The sequence below is a fragment of the Mustela lutreola genome, chromosome 14 (assembly GCF_030435805.1).
Source record: "Mustela lutreola isolate mMusLut2 chromosome 14, mMusLut2.pri, whole genome shotgun sequence".
Taxonomy (NCBI): Eukaryota; Metazoa; Chordata; class Mammalia; order Carnivora; family Mustelidae; genus Mustela; species Mustela lutreola.
In genome coordinates, this window is record NC_081303.1 from 33,005,626 (window position 1) to 33,021,533 (window position 15,908).

Here is a 15,908-nt window from a genome sequence, read left to right on the forward strand (position 1 = left end):
GCTCTGGATGGCATCAGAAATGGCTGGATCAGAGAGCAATCCTCAAAATGTTTAACGATCAGTATTTTTGGGTCCCAAACAATCAGAGTAGACCCAGGTCAGGAGTCAATCCTTGGGGCCCCTCGTTGTGTCAGGCACTGAACTTCTAGTTGTTTGATCCCAGAGGGCCCTGGGTGAAGGGTTTGGGTATCTGAGATGGCAGAAAAGGTAACATTTATTTACTGGTTGCTATGGAGATATTTTTGACAACTGGAGCGATGGCACTCCCAACCAATGAAAATCAGCCTGGGTTAATCAGAAATTGACCCCATGACTGGAAGAGGAAACTCACACATACTAAATCCCTGCCACATGCCTGACGTTGTGCTAGGTGCTTCCAGGACATCATCCCAGCAGAGGAGGACCACTGCCTGGACCTCTAGGGTCCATCAGCCAAAGTGGGAGAGAGTTAAACTCTCCAGGTTCAGGTCTAGACCACAACAGCAACAAAGATGCAGTAGAGCAAAAAAAAAAAATAAAAAATAAAAAACAAAAAACAAAAAACAAAAAACATTACCCTCTTCCCAAGGCAGAACCATAGAGATGAAAAATTAGGGCACTGACCACATGCTGTCTGACTTGGAATCCTGGATCCACCATTTACTACCTGCCTGCTATGGCTGAATTATTCATTCCCCAATGTTTCAGCTCCTTCCCCCATAAGAAGAGGATAATAATGGTACATATCCCACAGGGTTATTATTATTCTGGGCTAATTCCCTCTACTGCTCCACTGCAAATGGCCAAAGTCCCACCCTCAGGGGCTTGTTTTCTGTTTACCATCCATACTTTTTGGTTTCCCATTTCTATACCTATGTTCAATTTGTTGCTATTTCTAAAACGCCTTTCTTCTCCAAGAAGCCCCTCCAGATATCTTCCTCCTTGGAACCTCCCAGGGAAATTTTTAAAAACAATTTCCTTCTAACGCTTCTGTTGTTCTATCCTGTATTATAGTCATGTGTGCATCTGTTTGCTCTTTCATTTATTCATCCTTTGATCTACAAGGCGATTAGTATCTGAGTATGTCCAAAGTGCTGAAACTCCAAACTACATTATGAAGCTCTTGAAGACAATTACAGACTCTTGCCCACTTTTACATTCACCATAAACCTTGCTGTAGTAAACACAAGAAAAGTCTGAATTAAATTTGCTCATATAGCAAAGTAAGTCAACAGGTATTAAGATGGGTAATTTGTTCATTCTAAAGCGACAGATGGGAATCTGAAACAAAAAAAATTATCATCCAAAAGTAATTCAACCACCTTGCCCTACTCATTCATTCACTCATGAACATCTACTGAGCACTTATTGTTGGCAAGGTATTGGTTTCAGTACTGGGGGTATGATAAGTATCATGCCCCATCATAATCTTGTGGGGGAAACCAATGAGATATTTTCTTATATATTTACTTGCTCATGATGCTGTAGCCAGTGGTGGTAAATATTAGCCAAAATGGCTACTGTGAGCCTCATCATCATAATTTGCCCTATTTGTCCTAGAATTGTGTTAGCGGTCAAAAACTTTATTAAAAAGCTGGGCAACAATATAAGAAAGTGAAAAATAAAATGTCATTGAATATGCACATATCACCTTGACATAATTGATATGATTTTAAAAGTACTCATCTAAAAAGGATGGATTTGATCGGAATATGCTAAAGTTGCTGCTTCTTATCTTGCACCCATAAGATTTAAGTCATTTAAGTCATACGTCAGTGGACATTCTCATTCTATGCTTACCAGCTATAGGATAGAGGTATTGGAGTTGAGTAGTTTGAAAAAAGCTTTTTTTACTCTTTTGACTTCTGATTATTCCCTTCAATGGTATGGAATGCTTCCAATTCACTCTATGAAGACTGGTGGAGGGAGGAATATATGGGAGTAGGGGTTATTAATTGTTAATTCAAACTCAAATATTAATTGTTAATTCAAACTCCCCAAATCCAATGTTGATAAATGGGTATGAAATATAGGAAATGAATCTTTGTCCTGAGTCTTTACGAGCCTGTCTGGATAAGGGGCCCGAAACCAGACCATCCTTCATGGGATGAAATCAGTACACCTCATTAGTGATGCCTAAAGATCTCCAAGTTTCCGAGATGCTGCATTCCTTCATGTCCACAAAAAGTCATATTTCTTCAGCGTGGTATGCAGACAGTACTAGAAGACAGAGTCATTAACAAGTTCTCATTCGTGTCAGCTTGTTGCCAAGAAATTAATGTGAAATAGCACGCACTGTTTTCCGGTGACTCCATCCAATTAATTAATCCATGTCATCATTGAAGACAAATACATGCTGAGATAAGACACAGAACAAACACTCTACAGGAGCCTCCCTCCATCAAGATGGGGTTCCATTAACTGCTGTTGCTATGACAACCGGTGTAAGAAGCCCTTCCGACATTGGCGGCAGAGGAGGAAGAGTGAGACAGGGGAGTTTGTTAGAGGAGGGATGTGGCGTGAAAGAAGACCAAGGCAAAAAAAAAAAAAAAAAAAAAAAAAGCCACCAAACCCAGACCTGTTTATGAAGTGAGAAATGGTTTTAGGGCAGCTGCTGCAAATTCTTTGACTAGCTTACATTTCCATTTGCTTCTTTTTTTAAGGTATTTGTTTTATGAAGACAGTGTTTGTCAGGTTATTAGCTTCTGATGGCATCTGGTACCAATTATAGAAATCTCTCTCCTGCACCCCAGCCCCCCTTTTGTGTTTCTCTTCCACTACAAACACCGCTTTTTGGAGGGCTGTTGTGTCCACCATTTTCCTGCCCTCCCCAAACATTCTTCTTTCTACCCAGAGCTCTGCTCTGCAAGCTCCCGTAGCAGATCTAGCAGATCGAGAATGCTAATAGTATGAACAATGAGTCTGAAAACTTCTCTACAAGCTCTATTCTTAGACAAATGGTAATGAAAATGGCAGCCACAAGGTCTTACAATGCCCCAGAGAGGTGGGAAGTTAGGTATTTATCTTGGTTTGACATACAAGGAAACCAAAGCTGCTTGGAGACTGGCTGGAGGCCACACAGCGAGTCAGAGGAAAATCCTCAGGCTGGAGCTCAGAGCCCTCACTCTCAGGCCAGCCTAGACCACGAGGCCACCTCCCCAGGGAGATGAGGCTGCTCTCCCTTTGCTTTCTTCTCAGTTCAGGAGCTAGCAGTATGGGCCAGGGAGAGCCAAGAAGCTCCTCACCTCAACAGGGCAGTTAGGGGGAAATACAGAACATTTAATAGTCTGTCTTCGTTTCAGGCGGTTTTCTTTGAAATGATAGCCAATCAAACTGTCAATATTTGTCCAGCTGCCACTGTCTGCAAGATGCCCTGCTTATTGTGTTTCCTCACTTGGCAACAGCTCCTCAGCCTTCCACCCACTTTTTTTCTGGATATTTCTCCCTATCCCATCGCAGTGTATTCTCAGGTAAGGATATGATGAATCCAGTCAGATGCCATTCACAGGCTTTTGAAGAGTAACAAGAGACAAAATTTTAAACCAAAGGAATGAGTTTTTCAGGATGGAATTTTAAGTCAATAGGCCCTTAAAAATCACTCTGTAGATGGCCACTTACCCATAATTCTAGCTCCCTTCATTGTCTCTCCACTTCTCTGATAAGCCTTTACTCTCTCTTCTGGTCATCACTCCCCAAGGTCATTATGTTGGAGGGTTTTAAAAAAAAATGTTTTCAATGAGGAATCCCTGTACCAAATGTTATATTAACCCCAGGCTATCCTCCTCTCATATGTAACCTGCTCATGGGTACCCAGGCACAACCCTAATACCATCCTCCCATAATGATGTTTGTGTTTCCTTTTGTTGGTTGGTCTGTGAGTGACACCTGTACTTGGGAAACCTCTGTCAGCACAGTTCCGTAAGAGAGTGGTCTCCATGAGGCAGAATTTCTCGATCACAGTTGTACACTAGACTCACTTAAGCAGCTTTAAAAAAGTACAGATACTCAGGCCTTGCTCCCTGGAGATTTTGATTCTGATGGCTTGCGGTGAAATTTCAGCATCTGTGACTTTACAGGTTTCAAAGTATTTGGTGCTCACTACAAGTGAAACCCAGCACCATCAAGGTCTGGTATGTGTAACCTGAAATATAGGTCAATAAATTCCATAGACCAAGACTATAAAATAATAAGGCTGATTCCAGGAGAACCTGGTCCCACTGCTTGATTATCACATGTCAATGTATTAAGTCATATTAAATCATATTATCAATGTATTAAGTCATATTATGATGTAGAAGGCATTAGAGAGATCAAAAGTATGCAACATTTTTCCTATTCTGAAGAAGATTTCACCAGAGCTGCAGAGAGAATAATGAAATCATGTGTTACTGATTATAAACCCAAGGCTGTTTCAGAGACAGTTTTAACACTGGGTATGATTTGACCTCAGTGAATGACCAGAATTTGGAAAGGCAAAAAAGATATCTTGGAAAGTAACCTCTGATACTTTACAAACAGAACACAGGTAAGGTGGTACTTCCAACACTTCAACAAAATCACCATTTCCTCCCCACCACTGAGAACTAAAGACACACATTATGTGTGTGGGTCTCTTAAATTATGATTAACAAATTTAGAGAATCTAAAGTGAAAGGAGTCCAGATCCATATTTGAAGACAGAGTTCCCTGCCTTATGGGGGTTGCTGAAGAGCAGGGTAAGGCTGACCCCAGAAAGTAGACATCACTCTCTGCAGAGGGGACAGACAGACCCACTTGTCATGAGTTATCTCCCAGGGCATCCCTTTTTCGTTTTCCATTTCTTGAGGCCACTAGAAAGAATTTGGTCTAGTTCCCAGCCAAGATCCACATTGGGGAAGCTGGGTAGTTCCTGATGAATGGGTGAAGTCCTGGCTGTTCTGCCCACAGCTTCCCCATAGCTTTGGGTCCAAGGATCCCCTGGGGTTTGGAGCCATCCAAAGGGATTTTAGGAGACTACAGCACTATTCAAGATGCAAACAGAACTCACAGTGAAAGGTTACCTGGGTGGTTCAGTGAGTTGAGCATCCAACCCTTGATTTTGGCTCAGGTCATGATTTTAAGGTCATGAGATAGAGCCCCATGCTAACCCCTGTGCTGAGTCCTGAGTTGGGATCCATGCTCAACATGCAGTCTGCTTGAGATTCTGCCTCCCTCTCCTTCTACCCCTCCTCTCTGCTCATGCGTGCTAAATAAATAAATAAACAAATACATAAAATCTTAAAAAAAAAAAAAAAAAGAATCCATAGTGAAACCCTACTTTTCCCATGTGAGGGCTAATGGAAGATTATATGCTAAAGACCACATTTTATTGAACATGAATAATTCTGGAAGGGGGGAGGAGTGAAGGTGACATTTAACAATGATCTTAGAGGAACCACAGCTTTTAAAAGTAAAATGGACCTTAAAGATAATTCAACCCAAATTCCTCATTTTAGAGGTGGGGAAATGAGCCCAAAAGAAATGATGGGATATTCCAGAACACTAAGACTACAACATGGTAACCAAGAAACGTTTAATTAGGCTTTGGCTCAAACTCAAAATCAGAATGACATCAGCTCATGGACTTTTCTCAAATCAACACCCCACCCTCCCGTAGGCAGCCAGAAAAAGCTGACCACAACTTGATATCTGGAATCTAGGTTAGTTTAGTAGAAATTGTCTGGTATTTGTATCAAACATTTTGGCAAACGGCATGGTGTAATATAAAAACTAGAAGATCAAGGCCAATGTGACCTGGGTTCTGGTCTTGGCTTGTCCCTGCTTACATCTATGACCTTGGGCAAGTCTCTTAACTATTCTGGCCTTCTGTCTGCAAATTTGTAAAATGATGGGTTTGAACTAGGTTCTCTTAAATGTCTCTTCCAGTTCTAACATGATATTTAATTTCCCAGATGAGGTGATGGTGGTATTGAGGTGGGCATATAGGATACCCATGAGTGGACAGCAGGATGTGGTGGAGAACCCAAAAAAGAGTCTCTCACAGTCTTTCTTGCCCATTGCAAGTTTTTGCTTAATGTCCCAACTTTTCAGTTGCTTAGTTAAACAAAATATTGGAATTCATTTATCCAAGAAGTGCCACCATTGACCAAATAGCAATCCCAGCAGTTTCTGCAGAAACAGCTCTTTTAAGGTTAAATAGTAAAGAGGATCAGATTTCTGGCCATTCCCCTACTGTGTTTTATTGATTCTTATTGAAATAAGAGGGTGTGGGCTAAGAAGGAATATGCTCTGGATTTGGCAACAGGTGGAAGTAGAATGTACAGAATGTAGAGTGGACTGGAAGAAACGGAGTTCTCATTAATCTTGCCACCGCCAATGACAAAACCAAATAATAATAATAGCATCCATCCTTAGAGAGCTTTGCTGTCTCTCCAAACCAATACAAAAAGATACGGTCTCTACTCTGGCTCCCCTTCCTACCTCCTCCTCACTCTGGCACCATCTTTGCTTTGTAGGACAGGAACCGGATTAAATGTCAAGTATATTTCCATCAGCTCAACAACGCTGGTACTTTGAGGGGTTTTACTGAAGCATCATACCAATCAGGAAGGGAAAAGTAATTCAAGCTCTTTTCCTCTGAAGATTCTCATCTGAGAGAAACAGAGGAATCTCAGTAATACTTCTGTTTCTTCCCTCATGACAGAGAAATGATGAATTATTGCACGAAGCAGACTTCTTCCATTTCTGCATGTTGAGAATGTGGAGGTTCCCCTGCTTCTCTATTGAGGTCTGCTCCTTCCCTGACCCTTGGGAGAGGTCCATCTCTTCCTAGAATGTGACCTATTTGTAAGTTCGGGACTGGACTCTGGGGGCCCCAGTACGGGGTAATTTGCTTCACTCATTTCTAATTCTGGGCACAGTTTTTACCACGCCTGGCTGTAACACTAGAAGTCCCATCCAAATGCCCCATGTCCTTCTAAAAAGAAACAGATTTGCATCACATCACATAGCCCAAAGTGCTCCCTTTCAAAGCCCTGCCTCACCAAGGTTCAGAACCCATGAGTTTCATGTAGATGATAAAATATGCGAAATACCAAAGTAAGAGTCAAAACAATTGCTGGCTACTTGGCAGAGGATATGCTTCCTAGCATTGCATCAGGGAAGCAGAATCACCCAGCAGAAAAAACAACAGGGGCGTCTGCCTGCCTCAGTCAGAGAAGCACGCAACTCTTGGTCTCTTGGTCTCAGAGTTGTGAGCTTGAGTCCCATGTTGGGTGTAGAGATTATTTAAAAATTTAAAAAAAAACTCTTAAAAAAAAGGAAATAATCTGTGTGCATGCATGCGCGCACGCGTGTGTGTGTAAATTATAAAAACATAAAATATATACATATAAATATTTTTTCCAGTTTGCAAAAGCAGTAACCATCTCCATGTGGGACACTTCCTAATAAGGAGTGAACACAGGAGCCCCCAAGGGATTGTACTGCTGATTCTTGCCCTACGTACTGTTCATCCCTGGATACCTAGTTCATCTGTTCATCTGGGAGTGACACCTCCCCAGCCACATTCACAGGCCTGGCCTGAGGAATCATGAAGTGCATGTAGCTAAGTGAGGGAACAGTCCAGTTCTGTGAATGAAGTTTAGTGGGCAGGAGCTTCCATCTGTGTCATTCCTCGAACAGCTCCTACAGGGCAGGAGGAAGGAGTAGCATGACTTCTCTGTGGCTCTGTGGAAGCTATGTAAACTCGGGTCTTGATGATTTGCAAGCTAGCACCTTGAATGAGTCTCAGATTCACACACAGAAGTTAAATAGGTGTTCTAAAACCAGTTCCAGTATCCATGTGAGGGGGGGTGCAGGTTTCCACACCTACAACCAAGAAATTCTGGGGCACCAGCAAAGTGTCTGAGCATTTAACTCAATCCGGACACTACTGTCCAGAGAGAGTGTCGGGTTCCGCAGGTTAAAGAGAGCCCTGCTACCAGACGGTCCCTGTCCCCAACTCAGGCACCAGCCATAAACCCAAGTGGCTACCTATACTTCTGACTGACTGGCTATAAATCAGAGGTTCTCAGTACCTCTTCCTTGGGTTTGATTAATTTGCTAGAGCTGCTCAGAGAACTCAGAGAAACATTTTACTTGCTGGTTGCCAGTTGATTACAAGATAATAAATAAATCTCTGGGGGCGCCTGGGTGGCTCAGTGGGTTAAAGCCTCTGCCTTCGGCTCAGGTCATGATCCCAGGGTCCTGGGATCGAGCCCCGCATCGGGCTCTCTGCTCAGCGGGGAGCCTGCTTCCTCCTCTCTCTCTGCCTGCTTCTCTGTGATCTCCGTCTGTCAAATAAATAAATAAAATTTTTAAAAAATAAATAAATAAATAAATAAATAAATCTCTGAAACAGCTGGGTGGAAGAGATGCCCAGGGCGAGGTACGGCAAAATGAACACGGAGCTTCCTTGCCCTCTCCAGGCATGCTACCCTCCCCAATCGCCGTGTGCTCACCAACCCAGAAACTCTCGAATGCAGCCTTTAGGGTTTTTAAGGAGGCTTCAATACATGGGCTTGACTGACTGATTCAACCTTCAGCCCCTCCCTGTTCCCTGGTTAGCAGGTAGGACTCAAAGTTCCAACCTTCCAATCATGTGTTTGGCTCTACTGACAACTAGTCCAGTCCTTAAGTACTTTCCAAAAGTCACCTCATTCACATAACAAAAGACACCTTTATCACTATCAACACTTAGGAAATTCCAAGGGTTTGGGATCTGTGAGCCATGAGCCGCAGACTAAGACCAAATATCACAATATTGCAGAAGTAGCACATAAAACACCATGTGTTGGACTGCTCTGGGAATCTCCCTCTCCCCTTTGGCTTCCTTTCCCCATGAAGTTTCTGGACTCCCCAACAGAAGCTTCACATTGTTCCCATCATATCATAATCTGGGGATTTGTCAGTCCTTGGTTGACATCAGATTTGGAATATTCCCCCCTTCTGTTCTTTTGTTCCCTCCAGCTCTCCCAACCCTTGCAATGTCCATGGCTCATCTGCTTATGGTGAAATGAAGGCCCAAAGAAGGGAGGGAAGGGACTGTCCTGAAGTAATGTGGTGAGACTGACGATGTAGCCAACAACAGGAGACAGGGGTCTGGACATTGGGCTTCCTGCCACTCCAATCCCCAAACTTCCTCCACATTATGGCCACATAGAACCAGACAGGGCCTGAGAGGCATTCCAGCCAGAACTTACGGTCAAATCCATCAACAGTGTCTGTCTACTTGGCAGGCTGGCAAAATGACAGAATCCTGGAAATACTGGTTTGTTTTTATTTTCTGTGGTCTCTCCACCAGCTGCTATGAATACAGAACATAAAGACATGGCCAGCCCTGAACAAAATTAAGAAGCAGGTGACATTTTAAACTCATCTCTCTTTTCAGTACCACTTTTTCTGTTTTTGGGACTCCCCAAAACTTCCAGATGCCTAAACTAGGTTGCATTTCAGCTGGGCCCTGGTCTATTTTTGAATTGCCAAGGTCCCTAAGAGAATAGTTGTGCTATAAAGTATTGATAACAACTTAGGATATTTCAACTTCTAGTAGTTATTTACTGTTTCAGAGACCCTTGGGGATCACCAAGACTTGAAGAAAATCATTCCTAATGATGGAATTTCAGACACCATGATAAGACACCGAGAAGCCGTTATTTCAGTTATTGTTTTGAAACCAGCCTATTCCTTAGAGGAAGATTCCAACTCCCAATGTTCATAATTTGTTTGTTCCTATTTCTAACTTTGGACCAAAAGCAGCCACCTAATCAGTTCTCAGAACACCTCCCACTAAGAATCATCTCAGACAAGGTAGTATTTTAATAAAAGCTATTTCTAGACTAGTCTAGTCATGCACCAATAAACCCTCAATGAGACCAAGTCTGTGACCTTTTCATTTTTCCTCTATAGCCCCTCAAGAACAAATAGTGGAACAGACTCAAACAGCTTACGGTGCCTCCCAAAGCAGACCTGTTGTTCACCAAGTCTGTCATTGGTCAGAAGAATCAAGAATCCTCTCCAACGACTCTCCTCCTTCCCTCTTGTTTTATGGACAAATCATTCTGGGAAAAGGAAGTTAGGCAAGGAACCTAGGGAACAATTGAGCAGTTATAATTCTTCCTTTGATTAAGAAACAAAAACAGATTTGATGTTAATTTGCTAAACTGCTTTGGGGAAGAAGATAATCAAATGAGTAGAGAAGTGCAATACATATTTCATTTCTATAGTGCCTTTTCCAGCAAAGAGAGAACACTTCCCATTATCCTGGAGTATTAAAACCAAACCCTCTGCTAAAAACAAAAGAAGAGGAGCCAAACAAATGTTTTAACCTATAGTCCTTAGAAAAAGAAAAGAAGGAGTTCTTCACTTTGTGAGGCTATCAAAAGGAAGGTGAACTGAGTGCTGTGCAAAGAAATGAGCAGGGGAAGGAGAGGCCTGGCATGGTGTAGGGGCCCAATCCAGGCAGACAAGGAAGGGAAAGGGTTGGCATTTCAAATCTTAGGTCCAAATAATCGAAGCACAATAGGAATTGGTAAAACAGCAGCAATGAGGGTTCCAGGGAATAATGAAGCATGAAGCAAAATGACGGCTACTAGAGATGGAACGATCCTATTACGAAGAGCAGACTCACAAACTGATTACAGTGGGGGTGGAATGCCAAGGCGCTGAGCTGTGCTCTGGCTACATGCCCCTGGACTAGGGTTTGGAGGCCTTATAATCTAGCCCCAGCTCTACCCCTAATCTACAGTATAACCAAGAAGAAAATATTTTGACACCTGGGTCCCACCATCTCCCAAACAGAAAACATGACCACTTGCTCCCTGAAATTCCCTGGGGATTTTAAAGTCATAAAAGAGGAGTTCTATGGAAAAGCTCTCCTTTCTAATGCATCCCTCCACCCCCAACACAAATCCCATGTCTATAGTGAATTCTCCAAGGACAATGGAGGGTGACCCAAAAGTCTTCTGAACTTGGCTCACTGATGCAAGCTCTAACTTCTTGGTCAACAGATCCACCTTTTTGAGAGGAACTTTCTACGGCTAAAGAGATGTTTCTGTCACAGCACAGGTGTGCCATTGAAAGGGGTGGGTCGAAAGAGACAAGGCAGCTAGGGTAAGTCGGCTTGAGATACAGTATTAGCCCGGCATCTTACCGAAGTTTATAATTTGCGGATGGGAAACTCTGAGTTATTTGGTGATAGCCATGATATTTTCTCCCTGGATTATTTAGTTTTGCAGTCCCTGCTTCAGGAAACACAATCTGAAGGATAGAGGTGCCCGGAGACAACAGAGTTGACTAAGCTAGTACACATGTCCATAAATTTGCCAGTGCCACTGCATCCTGAGGCATTCCCAACCAAACCAGATACACATTATTCTTTGATTACTCAGTTTTAAAATGACCTAATTCTCGTCTTTACACAAGCATGGTCCACAAAAGATGGCAAGTATGTTAATCATGTACATATACATTTTTATGTTAAGTATATGAGAGTCAGAAGCTGAACTCCAATGGATATCCACTATAGCAGTCTAGTAGTAAAGGTTTTCAATGCAAAAGGTAAATTCAAAGAGTTGTTGCTTTGCATATAGAATCATTCAAGAGCACAGTGTGTGTGTTCATTCTGTTTTCTTGATTCAGACTTTATTTGTTCATGCTTGGTTTGCTTTAAGTAAAGATAAAAATGCAGATCGATGCAGAAAAAGAAAAAGAAAGAGGAGAAAATCTGGCGATGACTCTGCTCTTCACAAAAATATTTTTTTTACTTAAAAAATAATACCCTTTTGAATGGCACAATCATTTAAAAAGCTAAATAATTTTAAAATGTTGTTATATAATTCATTACACATTAACTTTTTCTAAAAGATTGTCTTGCATAAAGGGAACACATATACACACATGCACACATAGCCACATTTTACTACACAAAAATCGCTAAAATGATGAACTCTCATTTACCCAGCATCATGAATAGAATCAGAATACAGATTTTCTAAACAAGTCACTTTTTTAATTTTTAGATTTTTATATGATTTTATGATTTTCCAGGAAACAGATATTACTGACTAAATTTCACTTTAATATATTATATAATATTATATATAATATATATAATTAGTATCTATTATTTATATAAATAAATATATAATATAAACAATATATATTTATATTATGTATTGTATATAATATATAATATATTATGTATTATAATCGAATTATTGTATCCTATATATTATATACTGTATCCTATATATTATATATAATTATACATATTATATATAATTATTGTATCTTATATATATATTATATATAGTATCCTATATATTATAATATATAATATACAAATAATATATAATTAATAATAATAATAATTCTAGTTGAGCCATGGAGAAGGTAGCTCTAAAGGTGGCTCAGACTTGGGATAAGAAAAAATGGACTAGGGATAGAATACGGATGGATATGGATCATTGCTAAAACGGATATGGTATAACTAGATAATGGAGAGTTGAGGGGACATTCTCCAGTAAAAGAGCTGCTTAGATAATCCACCTACCAAGACCAGGGAATGTCTAGGAGAAGACCTTTCTCTTAGAATCACCGTTCTTCCTTCATGCTTTTTTTTTCCCCCAAATATAATTTGAGGGAGGGCAGCAGGGTTTCTTGGATGGTAGTAGACATGGATATATTTCTGAAACAGTTTCTAGTCTTATAATAGAAAGTTCCCTTACTAAAAACAAATTTCTTGGATTCTAGTCTTAGTTTTGCTAATCTCAAATAAGGTGAATTGGTATACCCTGAGTCTCAGTTTCCCTAACTGAAAAATGATTCTTGGCACACTGTAGGCACTTAATAAATATTTTTGAATAATGAGTAGCCCATCACTTTCTATACACAGATATACATGCACATACACACACATGCACACACCCCATATAGAATAACTGGTTTTATAAATCCATTTACATTAAACTTTTCAGAAGCTTTCTTCTACTTGAAGTAAAATACAGCAACACATACACGATGTGTACACTCACACTCTCACACACATATCCATTGTATTAGACCTAAACTGTTACATGAATCTACTCTTCGTTATCCACAGTGAGAAAGAGGATCAAAGCCTGACTATAAGACAGAGTGAGAACAAGAGAGAGAAGAAAGAACTTAGGTTTCTACATGGATATTCATTTGAAATGATTAATATCCCATTCAATGGTAGATTGGAATACTTGGCGTTGATAAGCTATAGTTTAAGGCAAACCTCAGAACCTACTACAATTTTATATTTATGAATATCTATTACTTGTTTTCCATCTCAATCAGAATGCGTATTTATACTGAATAAGTTAATGAGGTATTTATACTTCATGTTTGCCTTGGACTTAAAATAAGTTCAAAATATTAAAAAAAGAAAATATGCATTTCTAGTTAGGTCAAATCTACTTAGAAGTTATACTGAAAAGTGGTCTGAGGATTAAAGCCAGGACCTTAAAGGAAATCTAGCTGGAGCATAAAAGGCAAAGAGCAAAAAGGGATTTCTTCTGGGTTCTTTGACAAGATCTTTCCTGTCACCTTGCCATCCTAGAGATGCCCCATGTAAATATTGCTTTTTGTCCAGTTAAAGTGATGTCATGTGTTCATAGTAAACGTAACTGGAGAGACTTCCAGGAAGAAGGGGCATCTCTTCTTGATTCCCATGTGTTATTCTCTCCTGTCCTCTGCAGCTCTTGACGTCTGACAGGGCTTCAGGCCAGTGGTGTTTACCCCATAAGGACTTTCAGGGCCACCCTGCACATCTCAGCAAGTTCTACCAGCACTCTAGCTGGAGCAAGTCTCAAAGGTGTGCCAGGGATTGCCTTCCTAGAAAGTTTCACCAGTGACTAGTGGATGACCTCCCAAAAAGTGTCAGCAGCACCCCAATGGCAGCTTTCCAGAAGTTCCAACAGTGCCTGAGCAGGCAGCTTCCTCATGAGCCTTGATCAGCCCCCCAGTGGGTGGTTTCCTGCTTGCTGGTCCCCGTCAGTGAAACCTCAGCAAAATTTCTGTGCCATGCACTGTACCATCTCCGAACCCACTCTGATGAAAACCAAATCACAGGCTTAGGTGGGGAGCCTTCTCCACATTTGTTCCTTCTTTCGATACTCTTCCCTCACTTCCAAATGTAATGACTGCTCCCTTTATCCACCATTCTTCTATTCATTAGGGCTCTCCTTACCCTTAAGTAGTTAATCCTTCGTAGTTCCCCTAAGTAGTTTCTAGTTATTTTTATTACCTTTTCCCTTTTCTAATTACTGTATCCTCACTGGAACCCAACCGGCATAGAATGGAACTGCAAGTGGTACCAGGACATAGAGTCACAAAGGTAAGATCTGGGGGATCAGTTTTGCTGTGCCTTCAGGCTTGAGTACAATATGGAGCTCCTTGTCAATGGGAAATGGGATGCTAATGGTTTATAACATGCAGTGGGATAAATAACAAGCATTACCTTTGGTCAATGGTGATGAAGAGCCAACTGCAAATACGTACCCTAAGAACCCAAGTGACTGCCGACTTAATGGAAGCTGTTCTCTACGCTGCTGCCGAGTATGTCAGAGCAGTGACAGGGAAGAAAGCACACCGAAGCCAGGAAGAGAAGCCCTTCCTCCTGCAGTGTCTCTCCCTTTCTGATAAAATTGAACATTGCATCAGCCGGCAAATGATAAATATTAATAAAATCCTGTTCTAGCATTACACAGGCACATGCTGAGAGCGCCTGGAGAGCTGAGAAGCAAGAGACTGATCAGTGGCACACCTTGGAAAAAGAGGAATGGAGAAAAAGAAAGATGAGGAATGGTGTGAAATCTGCCATGGGTGGTGCTCCTGCCTGGTGCTAGAATGTGCTATGTACTCCACATGCACACTTCTCAGTTAATCTCACAAAAATGCTATGAGGTAATTTCCCCCTGTTTCCCACTTAAATTCCAACAGTACAGAAAAAAATATGAAAACTCTTATCAATATCAAAAACCAAGACTGACAGCTGGAATCTGTGAAGATTTCCTCCTGATTTCAAAATGTATTGAGAGTTGAACTGAGAAACATTATTGGAAGCCAAAGCATGCATTTTTTTTCCTGGGGGGGGGGGGAGGCAAATAAGGAATAAAGCCATGCTAAAAGAAGAGAAGGAAAGGGTCATTCTTTCTTCATTCTCTGGCTTCTCTTGAGACCGGCCAACTGGTCACAGGTCTGTTTTTTATCCTTTAGTCCTCATCAGTACCACCCTTTCATTACTGACTCTGAGACTTTAGGTCAGGAAGTATGAGGGTCTTGATCCAGTGGGGTGGGAGAGAGTGTGGGGTGAGGGAGAACCACTGGCAATGGCCATGGAAGCCGAGAAGATAAATGTTCCAAAGGTAAAAATACTACAGGGCCCTCAAGATACTAGAAGCTTGAGGGCCATGAAATAAACTTTCAGAATAAACAGTGCCACATAGCAATATGCCTTGGGCTCACTGGCAACAACAATAGCAAATGTTAAAAATAAATGAAAGGCAAGTATTTACCAAATAAATATAAACAGAAGGAAAGCAGGGATGGAAATTTAAATTCCAGACAAGGTAGAATCGAAGGCCAAAAGCATTTAATGGAGTAAAAGGGTTGGCACAAGTTTTGATCCTAATGAAGATAAAAGAGTCACAAGCAGTTATGCACCTAATTCTGTAACATCAAATTTTAAAAGGCAGAACTCTCTGAAATCCAAAGAAAAGTTACGGAAGCCCAGTTGTTTGGGAGATGACAGTGCAAACTGTTACAGAGAGGATGGGTAGAAACATCAGTAAGAAAGTGTAAATGTTGAAAAGACAGGAGTGGCCGGAAGTTTTAACCATTATAATCAGCCCAATGCCCAGGAGGAGATGATGTTCATCCTCGGA

General features: G+C 41.1%; 1 protein-coding gene across 1 annotated transcript in view; it reads right to left on the reverse strand.

The window, feature by feature from the left end:
• Positions 1-15,908, reverse strand: part of PAPPA2 (pappalysin 2) — a 294,379-nt gene that overhangs the window by 88,738 nt on the left and 189,733 nt on the right. The window lies entirely within an intron of this gene.